Here is a 16,897-nt window from a genome sequence, read left to right as displayed (position 1 = left end):
GACGCGCGCGCGCACACACAATGAATGGTACACACACACACACACACTGACACACACACACAGACACACACACATACACTGACACACACACACACACTGACACACACACTGACACTGACACACACACACACACACACACACTGACACACACACACACACACTGACACACACATACTGACTGACGCGCGCGCGCACACACACACACACACACACACACACACACACACACACACACACACACACACACACACACACACACACACACACACTGACTGACACACACACACACTGACTGACACACACACACACACACTTACTGACGCGCGCGCGCGCACACCCCCACACCCACGCACACACACACACACACTGACTGAATGACTGACTGAGGCACACGCACACACTGACTGTGTGTGTGTGTGCGTCAGTCAGTCTGTGTGTGTGTGTTTGTGTTTCTGCATCAGACTCAGTGATGCGCGCGCACATACACTGACTGACTGACGCACACACAATGACTGACGCACACACACTGCATGAAGCTGTAAAGGAGGGAGGGGGGGGGAACTGGATTGATGTGAATGGGGGACAAACAGAGAGAGGGGGAGGGGTGAGGAGAGAGAGAGGAGCGGGAACATTACATCCCGGGCAACGCTGGGTCTCTCAGCTAGTATAAAATAAACGTAAAGAGAGGGTGCATACCATTCAATGATGGATACAAAAAAAGGAACAACAGGACAGTCACTCTTATACTCCCATAAAGTGAATATATATATCATTTACGTGAATCACTATCCGTATTTGAAGTGTGTGTGTATATAAATATATATATATACATACAAATGCTATTTGCCTTGCTATGGAGGGGTTTTGTCACTTTTTCACTCACATAACTTCACATATACATACATATATAATATATATATATATATATATATATATATATATATATATATGCGCAGTGGAAGTGTGTTGTGTGTATTTACATTAACATTACATACATACATATACATACATTAACATACATATACATCTAAATAATATTCACATATACACATTTGCTATAAATGGAATTATTACAATTTTACATTATATACACGTGCAATGAATGGAATAAACACTGTGATAAGTTTGAAATCGCCTATCCGAGCTGCTATGCATGGCTGATCCCTTTTCTCCAGCTTCCTTGAATGTACTATGAGGAAGATCATGTGACAAGATGCTAGTGCACGTTTAGAGAGAGGGAGGGCAGTGCTGACAAAGGGGTGTGCCAGAGCTTGTGACAGGACATGAAGGGGCAGTGCCTTAGCAAATGCTTGTTAAAATAGAATACAAGAAAATTGGTCTTTCAAAGTTGTTTTTTTTTAAAACAGAAAATGCTAAAAGTATTATTTCTTACTACAGAACTGATTTATTAAAAAAAACACACATGCAGGATATAGACTGAACTGCAGCTTTAATATGGCGAAATAGCCATTCTCGCCACCCGCACGGCGCTTTATTTCCGGCAACAATAGCATATGTCGTGTTTCTGTAATCTCGCACACATTCCGCCATCAACTGCATACCATATGGCAATCTCGCAAAAAAAATGGCTAATCCAGCCTTCTCGCCACTTACTGCATAGGCCCCTATGTATATAATATAGGGATATACTATTTTGAAGCTTCACTAACATGAAGTGATTTCACAACGTAGTGATTATGGGTCAGTGAGGCCTTAGAAGACAGGAAATCAGGCTGAGACAGTCACAGCGTAGTGATTAGGCATCAGTGAGGCCTTAGGAGACAGGAAATCAGGCAGAGACAGTCACAGTGTAGTGATTAGGGGTCAGTGAGACGTTTGGAGACCAGGAAATCAGGTTGAGACAGTCATAGCGTAGTGATTAGGGGTCAGTGAGACCTTAGGAAACCAGGAAATCAGGCTGAGAGACGCTGAAGCTATAAAACCCTTTTTACATTCCATAGGTTCCATTGAAGTGCTGTTCTCTTTGTTAATCTGGCTATAGAGTTCATTTACTTTGTCTGGTATGTCCCAACCATTAAAATACTCTGAATAGCGTGGTTTGGAGCCTGACCAAGATGGCCGCATGATACTGTAGCTCCTCAAATTTTGATTCACAATCCACAGCAATCCAAACATATCACAAATAAAATAAACTTATTTCCTAGGAATTTGGATAGCAGTCATTATAGGGATCATTTTGTGACTAAACATCATATCAAATATATGGACATTATCAAATTAAATAAAAGAAAGAAAACAGGAGCTACAGAGGCCTACTGATCACCGCCACAGGAGAGGCGCAGCCTGCCCTGCCCGACACGATACACCTCTGGACGCTAACGGGCACCGAGGTGAGCGGGGCTGGGGGAGTGGGGCGACTGGGGAGAAGTGGCCGCAGAAAAGTACCTTCAGCCCTGCAACACGCTGCTGCGCGGGGTCCTGTGCCACACAACGCCAGAGTACGCCCCATAGCTGGCCCACGTGGAACCCATCCTTCCCTCCCTGCCGACGGGCGAGCGGCTTATCGAGGGGTCGCGTCGGCCGCCACCCCCCCCCCTAGAAATCCACTGCCAGAGCGGGAGGTCTGCACCGCTTCATAAAACAGCTGAGGCTCGGGGCGGGAGAGTACTGGGAGCTCCGGTCAAAATGGCCGCCAGCCGAGACTGACGGAGGGGAGGCAGGGTGCTGGATGCCGGCTCGGTCGGAGGCGCACGGAGGTGCTCGTCCCTGTCTGCTGGCCCCCCCATACTACTGACACGGGATTCTTCCCCCGACCACCTTACCTCTACACTGCCGGGGAAATAACCCTGGCGCTGTGCTGAGAGCTGCCCACGGAGCCGCATTGAAGGGAGCGGCGGCCATTTTGGATCGAGGATCCGCGGAGGTGCCTGTATCTCTGCATCTCCCCCTGGCACCCCAAACTACTGGCGCGGGGCTGCTGCAGAGAGGGGAGGACCTGCAAGAATCCCCTTGGTCTGCTGGCCTGACCCTCTGCGACAGGGTGCGGCACAGGAGCCGTGAGCCTCCCTCTCATCCCCAAAGGGGCCTCCCTTTCATCCCCAAAGGGGCCGCCCTGAGGCTGCAGAACCGAGTGCCGTCGGGTGGGGTCGCATAAACCCCCCTTCCCCCCATACCTCAAAAAAGGCGCAACAATCCCCCCCTCACCCCCCCAAATAAAGACAAATAAAGAAAAGTGAAAAGTGAAGCACATACATAAAGGCAGACTGAGAAGGCAGGGGGCCATTTTCTATTCAGAGACCCACCAGGACGCCACCGGACACTGCTCTCCCCAGGTCAATTGACAATAGCACAAAACCCAGAGGCCAGAGCTGGGGGGGTGGTCCCCACAACTAGGGAGACAGACCAGAGGGGCACATCACCACAGCTGCAAGTGGGAGGAGGGGTGACCATCTCACATTGAGCTGCTGAATGAATCATACTGCCACGGTGCAAAAACCCCATATATCCCCTCATAATCTGGGCTTCAAAGACTCAGGGCTAAAGATTACCATATCCAGAGCCTATATACGCATTTTATAGGATACCTAATACCACAGACCCTGAATGATAAATAAACTACGGTCAATAAACAGTACCCACCTGCAGTGATATAGCTGGAGGGGTCCCGGCCTCGCACCACTTGGGAACTACCGAAACAGAAGTAATTAAAACAAAGATGTTCCGAGAGCTTCCGGCGACGTCAGGGAACATGGTCGGGTAGTCGAGGAGCTCCCGCCACCCTCACAAGCAAATTGCATGATCGAGCGACCCAAACCACACAAAAAAGCATAAAAAACGCACAAACAACTTAGCCGACGTTAGGGAAGATGCCGGCCCGCCCAAAAGGGACCCAAGGCCCAGGAGTCACAAAATACTTTACCCCCGCGCACCGCCCCATTGAGCAGAGCGGGGACTCCCAAGATGGCGCCGAAGAAGCAGCCCATGCGGCTTTAACGGACTTAGCCCCCGACTCAGGCGCAGCAGACTTACAAGTACCGGGGCTGAACAAACACTATTTTGAAGCCCTCTTCCAAAGAATGCATAAGGAGCTACGCAAAGAAATCCAAACGGACATGAACATGGCGCTGGAAGACCTGAGAATGGAAATACATGGGCTATCTAAGCGCACTGAGGTGCTAGAACGCAAAGTCACAGACGTAGTTGGCATACAACACGCAACAGAGGAAGAAGTCATAAGACTCGGCCAAGAAGTCGCAGACCTGAGAGACGCCCTGGAAGAACAAGATACAGGGACCGAAGGCAAAACCTGAGAATCAGGAATATACTAGAGACGATCACCGCCGAGGGGCTTCATGCCTACCTTCGCAAACTATTCCTATAACTAGCCCCAGACCTGTCGGAGCATGATCTCCAGATGGACAGGGCGCACAGAGCGCTGGGCCCCAAACCTGCGGACCCTGAACGACGCAGGGATGTAATCATAAAGCTCCACGCATACTCAGCCAAGGAGAAGCAAGAGATATCCAAGTGGAGAACATACCTCTACAGATCTTCAGCGACCTATCCAGATCCACGCTAGAAAAAAGGAAAGAAATGAAGCCCCTCAGGAACATACTACAAGAAAGGGGAATCTCCTACCGTTGGGGTTTCCCCTTTAAGCTGATCGTCCTGAAGAATGGACGTCACCACACAATTTCCAGACCAAAGGATTCGCCAGCGTTCCTAAAAGCGTTGGGGCTGAGTCAGCAACAGGACAACAGACCACCAGCCAAGTCCCCCACAAACAATGATGAGATGGAGGTTCCCCGGGCCTCTGAAAGGCTGGCCAATCAGAAGAACACAGAGGCCCCTAAGTAACGGACATACCACCTGAAGCACGATGGCGGTCCCCCCCAAAGGGAACAACGAACTATGAAAGCAGCCCCGAAGCAAGTAAACCCCATCAACCACAGATCCGCCTATGGAACCTATTCTACAAACTTGCCCCCCCTCCTCCCTGAAGCTTCGCCCGCACCTCCAATCCCACTACCCAGCAATTAACCAACGCAGGTCAGACACCTCACCCCCCCTCACCCCCTGACTCACCCCCCTCCCCCCTTTTTTTTCCCACCCCCCCTCATCCCCTCCTTGATACCCCCCTCCCCCCTCTATCCCCACGACCCACTCGCTTCTCCCCCCACCCACACATCCTGCCCCGCGACCCAGCAACAATCCCCACCAGCAAACTAATATCCCCCCCACCCCATCGAGGAGGAAAAGCTCTCACTACTCATCTCATCAGAGCGCCAGAAGATATCCTGGTCAACCGCGTCCAGGCCGGTCAGTGTTCGATCGAAGTCCTGCCCGAGGTAGCGAGCTGATTGACCCGGCAAGCCCACCCGAGGAGGACAAGCACCACCTTGACCTACGGAGTGAACGGAGGTCCTGTTGACACCCTCCACGGGCGCAGTAAGCGAAGCCAACCGACGCACCTGCAACACGCCTGCACGAACAGAGGACGCAGTCCCCTGTATGAACAGAAGGGGTAGACCCCCTGTCCCCCTTCATACCCCCCCCTCTCACAGGACGATGGGACACAGTGACAGGCCTGCCACTTCACGGCCCGAGGAGCCCAGGTCGTATGAACCCTTCTTTTCCCAGTCCCCCCCGGACTTTTGTCAGTATGCTCTTTAAAGCAGCCTAGCAGGGGAAAGTTAGCCAATTTAGAAAGAGCAATGAATATACTGTTTATCCAGGATGAACCCCTATACCACTCCCTTACATACCCCCCCCCGCTCCCCTTCTCCCCCGCGCTCCCCTTTCCCCCCGCGCTCCCCTTCACCCCCGCGCTCCCCTTCCCCCCCCCCCCCGCTCCCCTCTCTCCCACCCCCCCCGCTACCTGCCCATCCTCACTCCCGATCCCCCCGTTTTTTATTGTCTAGCCTTAAGCAACAATCAAAAGCAAAATGCAAATGTTGTAAGGTAGAAACCGAATGATCATAACAAAGAACAATGTGGTAATGCAGATACTAGCAAATGGACTATGCAGAAATAAGATATAAGCAAAAGACAATTAGTAAATGCAAATGATATATGTAAGATGCCAATTGTTCATGTAAGAAATAGAGATGATAAGCAGATAAAAGCAAATGTACCCCCTAGCAATAGGATATATGTATCGGATGATAAGAAAATGCAAATGTCATATGATAAATGCCAAATGTTGTGTTTTTCCGTACACATTGTCAAAAAGAGAAGAGACAAAGGGTTAATACAAAAAAAAAATGTCTACCCAGCCCACATGGGCTCCTAAATAAGACAAGCCAGATAGGCATCCATCCCTTGACAAGTGGTTCCTTCCCCCTCCCCAAACCCTCTCTCCCCCCCGCCCCCCTCCCCCCCACCCCCCCCTCCTCAACCCCCCCCGCTCTCCCTCCCCCCCCCACAAATGACAAGATACATGCAAAGACAGAAAGGGAACAACACGATCCCGAGCTAAGACAAACCAGACAGACATCCTTATCCTGTCCAGAGACTCCCCCCACCTCCCCTCCCCCCCTTTTTTTTGCCCACCTCTCCCTCCCCCCCATCCCCCCTCCCCCCCCTCCCCCCACCTCTCCCCTCCCCCCATCTCCCCCCCTTCCCCCCCATCCCCTCCCAGCCCCCCCCTTCCTCCCCCCCCCAAACCCCCCCCGTCCTATCCCTCCGTCTTGAAGAGGAACGACGCACCTCTATAGCGGAGAAGTGGAAAATAGCATCTAGAGGAAACGGGGCTAACTCCGGGCCCAGAGTATCCAAAAAGCGGGTTGATAAATATTGAACGCCCACAACATAACAATATAGACTATATAAATGTTGACCGACAAAATAGAGGTCTTAAAAAAAAAGGTTTTGTTTCTTCCAAAGGTTTATGTGATGATGTTTAGAAATGTTTATAGGGCACCACACTAAGTGGTCTCCATAGAAGTGGTTTTAAGTTTTTCACACAGAGGGTGTGGGACCCTCTTTCCGGTCACCGACCTTTTTCTGAGTTCTGGAAGGATCTCTAGGGGTAATAAACCCCCGTACCTCTCTCACCCACAGGGGAGAGGCCTACTTTCTAGGGCCATCTGAAGGCCCAACGACCCCCACCCTTCCTATTGTGTCTTTTCTGTGTACCAACAACATACTCCAGTCTTCCTCCCACTCCAATATCGGCCCAATTACCTGGTCTGACCACGCACCAGTGGAACTCACCCTCACCCTACCCTTTGTCAAAAACAATCCCTACAAATGGAAGTTGAATGATTCCCTACTCAACTGCCCAGAGACAGAGACAAATATAAGACGCAAACTCTCCTCCTTTTTCCAGATAAACGCATGTACGGTCTCGGCCCCGGCTATGCTTTGGGAGGCACACAAGGCCTCAATTAGAGGAGAATTAATCTCGATATCGGCCTATAAGAAAAAACAAAAAGCTAAACTCCAAACTGAACTAACAGATAAAATCAAACACCTAGAGCAGCAACACAAAACAACAGCATCCAAAAAAATACTAAAGCAATTAAACCAAACGCGAGCAGCTCTCAAACAAACACAATTAGAGGAAGTAGAAAGGGCCCTAAGATGGACAAAACAAAAATTATTTGATAAAGGAAACAAAGCCGATAAGCTTTTAGCCTCGAAACTTAGAGGCATACGGGTAAAGTCACAAATATCCAAAATCCGCACAAAATCAGGGAAAATCACATATGATGAAAAAGAAATAGCACAAGAATTTGCTGACTACTACTCTCAACTGTATAACCTAAATCCTCTGGGCCAAAATCTGACCCCCTTAGACACAATCTCGAAATACCTGGAGGAGTGCTCCCTCCCCTCCCTTTCACAGGCCGAACTAGATAAACTAAATAAAGACATTACCCTAGAAGAACTAACCGAAGCCATTAGCTCCCTCAAACCGGCAAAAACTCCGGGCCCGGATGGATTTTCTAACACTTACTATAAGACATTCATGCTGACCCTGTCCCCTTACTTGCTTGACATGTTCAACTCTTTCTTACAAGGAGAGCCAATCCCCGCTACCATCACTGCAGCAAATTTAGCCGTTATCCACAAGGAGGGTTGAGACCCGCTCCTTTGTGGCAACTACAGGCCAATATCCCTACTTAACTCAGATCTCAAAATTTACAGCAAGATACTAGCAAACAGGCTCAACCCAATTCTCCCCAGACTCATTAATACAGATCAAGTAGGTTTTGTGTCAGGAAGACAGGCCTGCGACAATACCCACAAAATAGTGGATATCATCGACCACGTGCATCTCACAGGAACCAATGCATTGATCCTGAGCCTCGACGCGGAAAAAGCGTTCGACAGGATCAGATGGTCCTTCCTAGACCAAACAATGCTGAAGTTTGGTTTTAGTGGTCCCTATTTAGAGGGTGTTAGAGCCCTCTACCAAAACCCCACAGCATATGTAAAAATTTCAGGAGGACTATCAGACCCAATTACAATAAAAAATGGGACCAGACAGGGCTGCCCGCTATCCCCACTCCTATTTGCCCTAACAATTGAACCATTGGCAGCCAAAATTAGACAAGAAAAGGGCATCAAGGGGATTTCGATCTCCACAAAGGAATACAAAATTTCCCTATTTGCGGACGATGTGATCCTGACCCTCGCTGACTCCCACATCTCCCTCCCGAACCTACAAAAGGTACTCCACCAATATGGAACAGTCTCTGACTATAAAATAAATATAGACAAGTCAGAAGCACTTAACATATCCCTCCCAAACACAACATGGAAGCTTTTGCAGTCCAATTATAAATACAAGTGGAGCACCACATACATCAAATACCTAGGTATAAGAATCTCGAGCTCCCATGGATCCCTCTATCAATACAACTACCCCCCACTATTTGATCAAATTAAAAAAGACTTAGAGTCATGGAAAAAACATCAAATATCATGGTTCGGGAGAATAGTCTCCCTCAAAATGAACATCCTACCTCGGCTGTTGTACTATTTCCAAACACTCCCCGTAGTCGTCCCACTCACAGCCATGAAAAATGTACAGGCCCAAATGTTCCAATTTATCTGGAATGACAAGAGACCGAGGGTCCCCAGATCGGTAATGTTATCAGCCAAACTAAGAGGAGGTCTGGGTGCCTCCGATGTGGTCAGGTACTACCTCGTAGCCCAGCTAAAGAAAGCCGTAGTTTGGAATTGCGACCCGGCAGCGGCCCCCTGGCTCGAGATAGAAACACATTACGCAGCCCCGCTACCACTTCAGCTACTTCTGTGGTCCCAAGGAGGAAAAGAAGGAGGATCAAGGAGGTTTGATCTAGGAGCAATGAGATGCACGTGGGACTCGTGGCTGAAAAGCAAAGGGAAGTATGGCCTGCTAAACACCCCCTCAAAAATCACCCCGATCTTTGGGAACCCGAACTTCCCGCCCGCGTGCTCCAAAAAGCAATTTGCCCAATTTCAGGGGCTTGGAATAAGGCTGCTTGCAGACTTGCTGAAAAATGGAGAGATTCTAACATTTAAAGAGGTGCGGGACAAATACCAAGCTCAACACCTCCACCTATTCAAATACCTACAAATTAGACATTTTTTGCTCTCGCTCTCGCAGAACTCCAAATTTTCCCCACCCACCAGATTCGAAACACTATGCAGTAAAGGCAGGTATCAAAGAGGCCTGATCTCTGAGATATATAGGGGGATAGAGTCAGCATCAGAATCCCCGACCCACCACTATATGCAAAAATGGTCTGCGGACTTAAATATACAAATTGACAATGAGGAGTGGGAGGATATCTGGGAGATGGCAGCAAAAACCTCAATCTGTACAGTAACAAAGGAGAATATCTACAAAATTCTATTCCAATGGTACCTGACCCCAGCTAGACTGAGTCAGATCTTCCCCGGCACCCCAGACCTGTGCTGGAGAGGATGTGGTCAAAAGGGAGACATGGCCCATATTTGGTGGACATGTCCGGAGATTCAGAGGTTCTGGGTCAGGATCCAGATGTTGCTCTATGAGACAACGGGAATTCCTCTCCCCCTAGATCCACTGTCCCTGGTGCTGAGTAAACCCTTTGATGACCTACCCCCACCCATGAGTAGACTGGTCTCTGCAATCTTGACTGCAGCCAGGTGCTCAATAGCAGCAGCCTGGAAGCAGGTCAAAGCCCCTACAAGAAACACAGTCATAAGGCGGGTGGACGAAGTAATGTCTATGGAAAAATTAACAGCTATGCTGCACAAAAAAATGACACAGTTCTGGAACACATGGGACCCATGGATAGGCCCCCAGGGCTTCAGATAAAGACATAAAGCACAAACCCTAGTGAAGGGAATAACCCAGATCCCAAAGGTGGGAGACGTAGACGAGCCAAGGGGGACTTCCCCCCCCACGCCCCCCCTCCCTTTCCCTCTCTCCAACCCTCCCTCCCCCCCTCCCCCCTCTGTCTGTCTACCCTCCTCCACTCCCAGTCCCCCCCCCACCCCTCCCCCTCCTCCACTCCCTTAACCCCTACTATTAAAAAAAACAATGTTGGCTAGCATGCACTCAATAAAGTCGTACTTAAGCAATTTTATGTTATTGAAAAGTATGTACTCATTCATGTAAATGTCAATGCCAATAAAAAAGATTGATACAAAAAAAATACTCTGAATATTTTTAGAAGCGTTTGCCTACATATTACAGATATATAGCGAGACTTACTGTCTCCGGAGCTGTGCTAGAAAAAGCTTAAAGATGCGGCTCCGGAGATAGGGCTGTCGCGGTTGAACTGTGGGGATCCATGCTTCAGGATCAGACCTATCGGAGCGATAATACTGACACTGGGCATTCGATGCCAAAAAAGTAATTGTTGCAATATCTGTACTTCTGCAGCGAAGTTTCTCTTATTTGCCCTAGAAGTGGTCAGTCTGGTGTAATGTGTCTTGACTGAAAATGGAGTAATATAACCTATTCCATGTCACTCATTGTAATCTGTGGTGTGCTTTGGTTATGCAAATGACCTATATGGCGCCAATGATGACAATCATAAAGAAGAGTCTATTAAGCCAACCAAACCCTTAGATGATTCCAGGGATAATTCGCAAATTTCTAGTATCCAAATTGTTTCTTGTCATGGTCTCACCCAATCATGTATATGGATGACGAAAGAAAAAACATGCAAAAGCACCAATGGTGCATGACCTTTGATACTAATGGAGATTGCTATAATCTGGATTAAACAAATGCTGACCAGTGCAGTATGACATTAGAAAAGCTCTCAAAAGGATACAATTTATCCACATATTAAAAAACAATAAAATGCTGCATAAGCTAAAAAGCTTGGAAATGGTCTAGAATGTAATAGCCCAAAAAGATCCTAATAGAATCGACTTCTCCAAATGAAAGTTAAAACTGGAATCCTTCTCACAATCAGTCCTGAGGACTGGTGCCTGTAAGTAGGAACCACTATACGTGTGTTTTCCCTGGCTGTCTCTCCTCATGTGGCAGTGACAGTATACAGCAGCGAGTGGTGGCATCCGGAGCCTTGCAGCGGCGGGTACCAGCGTCCTGTGATTGCCTCTGCTACAGCTTCTATCTGCTGTGATACGGCCATCGGGACGTGTTTGTTCTGCCTGTCCGGCTTTCCGCCAAACTGCTCCTGTTACTGTTGATGTCACTGCTGAGGAAATCAGCTACGGGGTCCTTGGAGGCTCAAAAAGAAGCCCTGCGCGTTTCAAGACCACGTGTCTGCGTCAGGGGAACTGCAGCTAATCTGTATTGGCTGCTATATATACTTGAAGCTAAACTTCTACAATTGTTACAATAATGTTCATTAGAAGTCCCTTCAAATAAGTCCACATGATAAGTGAAAAAGATGATAAACATACAGAGGGACACTAGAATGGAACAAATGCAAAATGCAGACATAATCAATAATTGGCTTTGAAGTAAATAGATCAAAACAATGAAATATATAATATACAATAGAAGCATGAGTCACACACAAAACTTTAGATCATGCAAAATCAACAAATATATATAAATATATCATGGCCGTGGGTCAACTTCTGGTGGACAAATTTGTCAGCAAAAAAATAATTTTAGAAACTTTTAAACAGGTAGGTCAACAGTGAAGAAGCAACAATAACATTAAAACTGTAAACCATTAATAAATAATCAATGCTTAAATCCAATTACATAATATTAAACAATAAAGCAGAATCATATAATGTACAGATGTCAAAGGAAACAACGCAGGTCCCATTCAACATTCAGTCTATTGGGCTGAAGTGTTTTACGCGTAAGGCTCCAGTGTGCTTCTCGCTGGTGCAAGAGTTTGATACGATCCCCTCCCCGTGGGGGTATTGTGATATGTTCAAGTGCAATACACTGTAATGATCTCACTGAACCCAATGGACAGGTGTTGAAGTGTAATGATACTGGATGCAGCATATCCTTATTCCGTATCAGCCTTAAATGCTCAAGAATACGAATCTTAAGGATTCTACTCGTGAGGCCTACATACTGTTTGCTACATTTACATATCAATAGATACACGACACATTCTGTTTGACATGTGATGAATGATTTGATTTTGTACCTGCGTGTCTCATCTCGGCTGGAAAAATGTGTGGCTTTAGTCATGTTAGGACAAATTTTACATCGTCCACACATGTATGAGCCTAATAATTTAGGAAACAATGAAAACATGTTACCAGTTGACGTCTTTGGCCGTAACATACGAGGTGATAATGTATTCCCTAACGTAGCTGCTTTGCGGAATACCACGCGAGGGCTAGAGCACACCATATTATGGATCAGGGGATCAAGAAATAATGTACCCCAATGTTTCCAAATAATGGATTTAATTGCCCCTGCTTGCTCACTGTATCCCGTGATGAAGTAGGGTGCATCAGTGTTCTCCACAGGACACCTTTGTCTGGATTGGCTCTTATCCATGTTGATTAGTAGAGAGAGCTAAATCAAAGGCCTGATCAAGATCCATAACTGTATATCCTCTTGACAGAAATCTCCCCTTCATCTCTTCCACCCTACGAACAAAGTCCTCCGTCGAGGAACATTTCCGGCGTAAACGCAGGAACTATCCCCTTGGGATTCCCTTGATCAGAGGGCAGGAATTACAGCTTTTAGCATGTAACAGTGAGTTTCTGGCATTCACTTTTCTGTAACCAGTAGGACACACACACCTAAAGTACCAGTATATTTTTATAAATATAACAGTATATATCTATTATAATTGTTATCGCTGTATATTTATATGACTATATTATTGTATATATATATATATATATATATATATATATATATATATATATATTATTACTTATATCGCTGTATATTTATATAACTACAGTATAGAGTATTATATATATTTAGCCATACTGTAGGCCTGAGCATGAATATGTACTGTACTTGTGGCCTACTGTAACGTATTGTTGTTTTTCCTTTATACTGTAGGGAGACAACTCTTCTGGTTGACCAAATAAGTGAAGAGAATGACGAGAAGAGTGTCTTAAGGGTCAAAGACACTCTGCATAAAAATCACAATCTAACCATATCAGAGACCAGCATCAAGAAGATGAGACGCCGAATTGTATGGCAATATGGACGTGTGAGGTTAGTACTGGACAGTACAGGAGGTAAAAGTGTGGTTTAAGAAACTGTACTGTACCTATAAAATTATTCGTTGTCATTTCAGAGCGTACCCTATGATAAGGGACGTCAACAAGATCGAGAGTGGTCCAGGCACAGGCATGGATCAACAGTGGCGAAACTTTTCAGGATTGCATCTTTACTGACGAGTCTACTGTATCGCTGGAGAGATTTGCCACCTTTGCATTCCACAAAAAAGGACGCATATCTATGAAGCCACGTTCAAAACACCCAGTGAAGATGCATGTGTGGGGTGCCATCTCTAGGCGTGGACCAGGATGCATCGTCATTTTTGATGGTAAAATAATGCACAAAGTCACATGCTGTAGCCTTATGCACTGTACTGTACTACTGTAGTGTGCATTATTTTGAGCACTTTTCTTTTTTTGTTACAGGAATCATGAATAAAGTTTTTTTCCAAGAGAAAATAGTGCCTGAGATTGTGGAATACATCACACGTGAATTCCCAGATGGTCACTGTTTCTACCAGGACAACGATCCCAAACACACCGCGTCGACAGCGCATATTCTAGCCTGCGGTATCAACTGGGTGAAGACGCCAGCGGAGTAAGTACGGTAACCGTGTCTCATTTTTTCCCACTGTTTTTACTGTGTACTGTATCTCTTTAACTAATTGTCCTTTTTTCCCCCTCCAATGGCAGATTGCCAGACTTCAATCCTATCGAAATGGTCTGGCATCAGCTGAAGGATCATATCCGAAAAGTGGTGAAACCCTCAAAAAAGGATGAGTTGGTGAATGGCATACTGAGATTTTGGAACGATGTACTCACCGTGGAATGATGTAATAAATATATCGACCATATTGCAACTCTGTTGCCCATTGTCATTGAGCGTAATGGGCATGCATCAGGAAGGTAGTATGGTACAGTACTGTACTGTAGTATGGTAAGTACAGGCATACCAAGTACAGTATGATACAGGTAAGTACTGTATGGCACAGATTGTTTTACAGTATACATTATGAACTTAACTGCACTCATTATTTATTTTCAGAGAGAGCTGCACTACCAATCTTGTTATAAAGTATTTTACAGTAGTTATAATGTATAATGAGTTCCAGTATACAGCAGTTTGACAGTAGTAACTGCATAGTCCAATATAATAGTTATACTGTACACAATGCCATTATATGCACTTAACTGCACTCATTTTTTTCTTTCCTTTTCAGAGAGATCTGCACAAAAAAAGGACGGGTGGGGGGAGGTGTGTATAGTGTATCTACAGTCATGATTTACACACAAAAAACCCTCTCTCAATGAACTACAGAAGGCAATGTCTCCATGACGAAGAAGAGAGACTAAAAATGTGTATTACTGTTTTTATTATTATAAATTTGCATTATTCATGATTATTTGTATTTTTCATTCTTCCATAATTATCCACCGGCCCTCAATTTTCAACTGACAGAAGAACTACAGTACAAAGAAGATAAAGACTGAAATTTGTATTATTCATGATTATTTGTATTTTTTATTCCTGATAAAATAAATATTTATTTACATTCACGATAATCATAATCATTGAAACACACCCCCTCCCCTGGCGGGTGGCTAAAGGGCCCAGAAGGACTAATCAGATTAACATATTAAACTTGGGAAGGTGGATAAACATTTCTATTCACGTTGTAAGACTTGTGTGTGAAGTGGTGGGGGGGTGTGGGGGGGGCAAGTGGTTGGAGGGCCCAGAAGGGCTAATCAGATTAACATATTAAATTCGGGAAGGGATTATCACATGTACTGTTAACAAAGCCTCAAAGGGTTGGGGGGGTGGATGGATGAGTCATTCTCATTCTCACACGAATGTGCATTAATAATCAACAAGGTCCCAGGTCCCAAAGAGAATTACACGCAGGCGCAGAACTGTGAGAGCAGGCTCGGGACGATTAAAGCCACAAAGCCAACCATTTGAAAATGAATGGTTTGTGAGAGGTGTCGATAAGAAGTTGAAATCCTTGAACCTTGTGTGTGTGCGGGGGGGAGGAGGAGGGAAGGTGTATGAAGGATTACAAAGACATATATTCAACAGGTCTGCATAATGTTTTGATCCCCCCACCCCCAAATAAAAATCACAGTACTAACTATGCCACCCACCTCATACAGAACGTGCATGACTAGTGTAGAATTAAAAAGCAACAATACTGATTGATTCTCGTTATATCCAGAATTGCTATGCAAGCCCATGTCGATAAACGAAAAAAATAGATATTTGTAAAACTTGATCCTCATAATATCCAGAATTGTTATGCAGGCACATGTCGATAACCGGAAAAAATAGATATTTGTAAAACTTGATTCTCAGAATATCAAGAATTGTTATGCAGGCACATGTCAAGAAAAGAAAAAACAAAAAAAAATATAGATACTTTTATTTTCAGACTACTGTAGAACTTCTAATTGAATGGGGAAGTTATACACGCATGCGCAGGAATGTAAGGCCACTCTCGGAAGAGTCAAGCCAGAAAGCCATCCATTACAAATGAATGGTGTGGAAGAGGAGTAGATAAGAAGTTGAAATCATTGAGCCTTGTGTGTGTGCGGGGGTGAGGGGGAGAGCGCTGTATGATGGATTATCAGTCCAAAGAAATATTTTCAAAACGTCATCATAATGTTTAATGCGCCGAAATGTGATACTGTAACACGCCTATGCGTTTCAACAATGTTCAAATGAGACATACTGTACAGAACACGCATGCGCATAATATAAAAACAGTATGAAAGAAGTAAAAGTATTGATTACTAAAAAATACATATAGAAATGTGATAATTTTATAGTCGAAGAAGACGCAACGTTATATTTTTGTAATACTGTATAAATCTTCCAAATTACAAGTACTGCGCGCGCACACACAGATTTGCAGAAAATGTACGGCTGTACTGTAGGTTGAATTGCTACTAGACTTTTAAGACAACAGCTCGCGAACGCCCACCTGTTTTTAGACGGTATTGCAGTATTGCAGACAGCGCTAAAAATCCGAGTGCTAACATATCGCAAACCGCTCCTGAAAAAAAAAAAAAACGACCGCATCTGGCCGCGGTTATCAGAGCGACGCAGATACGGCCGCATTAGGATAAAGGCGGTCGCAGCTGTGTATATTGTGACAGAAACCAGGGTATGGTAATAAATTCCATATATAGGGCTCCCAGGATACTGAACAGTTTCTATCCTTTTTAGGCTAAGTGCAGCCTCAGAATGCATGCACTCCATCCCACAGTTTGGCAAGTGCTGGAACTGAGAGATGAGGGATCCAGACCAGAGTTTGTCTGCTGCCTG

At 45.6% G+C, this 16,897-nt stretch overlaps 1 protein-coding gene across 21 annotated transcripts in view; it reads right to left on the bottom strand.

The window, feature by feature from the left end:
• Positions 1 to 16,897, bottom strand: part of LOC142503955 (complement factor H-like) — a 721,803-nt gene that overhangs the window by 464,439 nt on the left and 240,467 nt on the right. The gene's annotated exons all lie outside the window — the stretch shown is intronic.

The sequence above is a fragment of the Ascaphus truei genome, chromosome 10, assembly GCF_040206685.1.
Source record: "Ascaphus truei isolate aAscTru1 chromosome 10, aAscTru1.hap1, whole genome shotgun sequence".
Taxonomy (NCBI): domain Eukaryota; kingdom Metazoa; phylum Chordata; class Amphibia; order Anura; family Ascaphidae; genus Ascaphus; species Ascaphus truei.
This window is presented reverse-complemented; position numbering and strand designations above follow the sequence as displayed.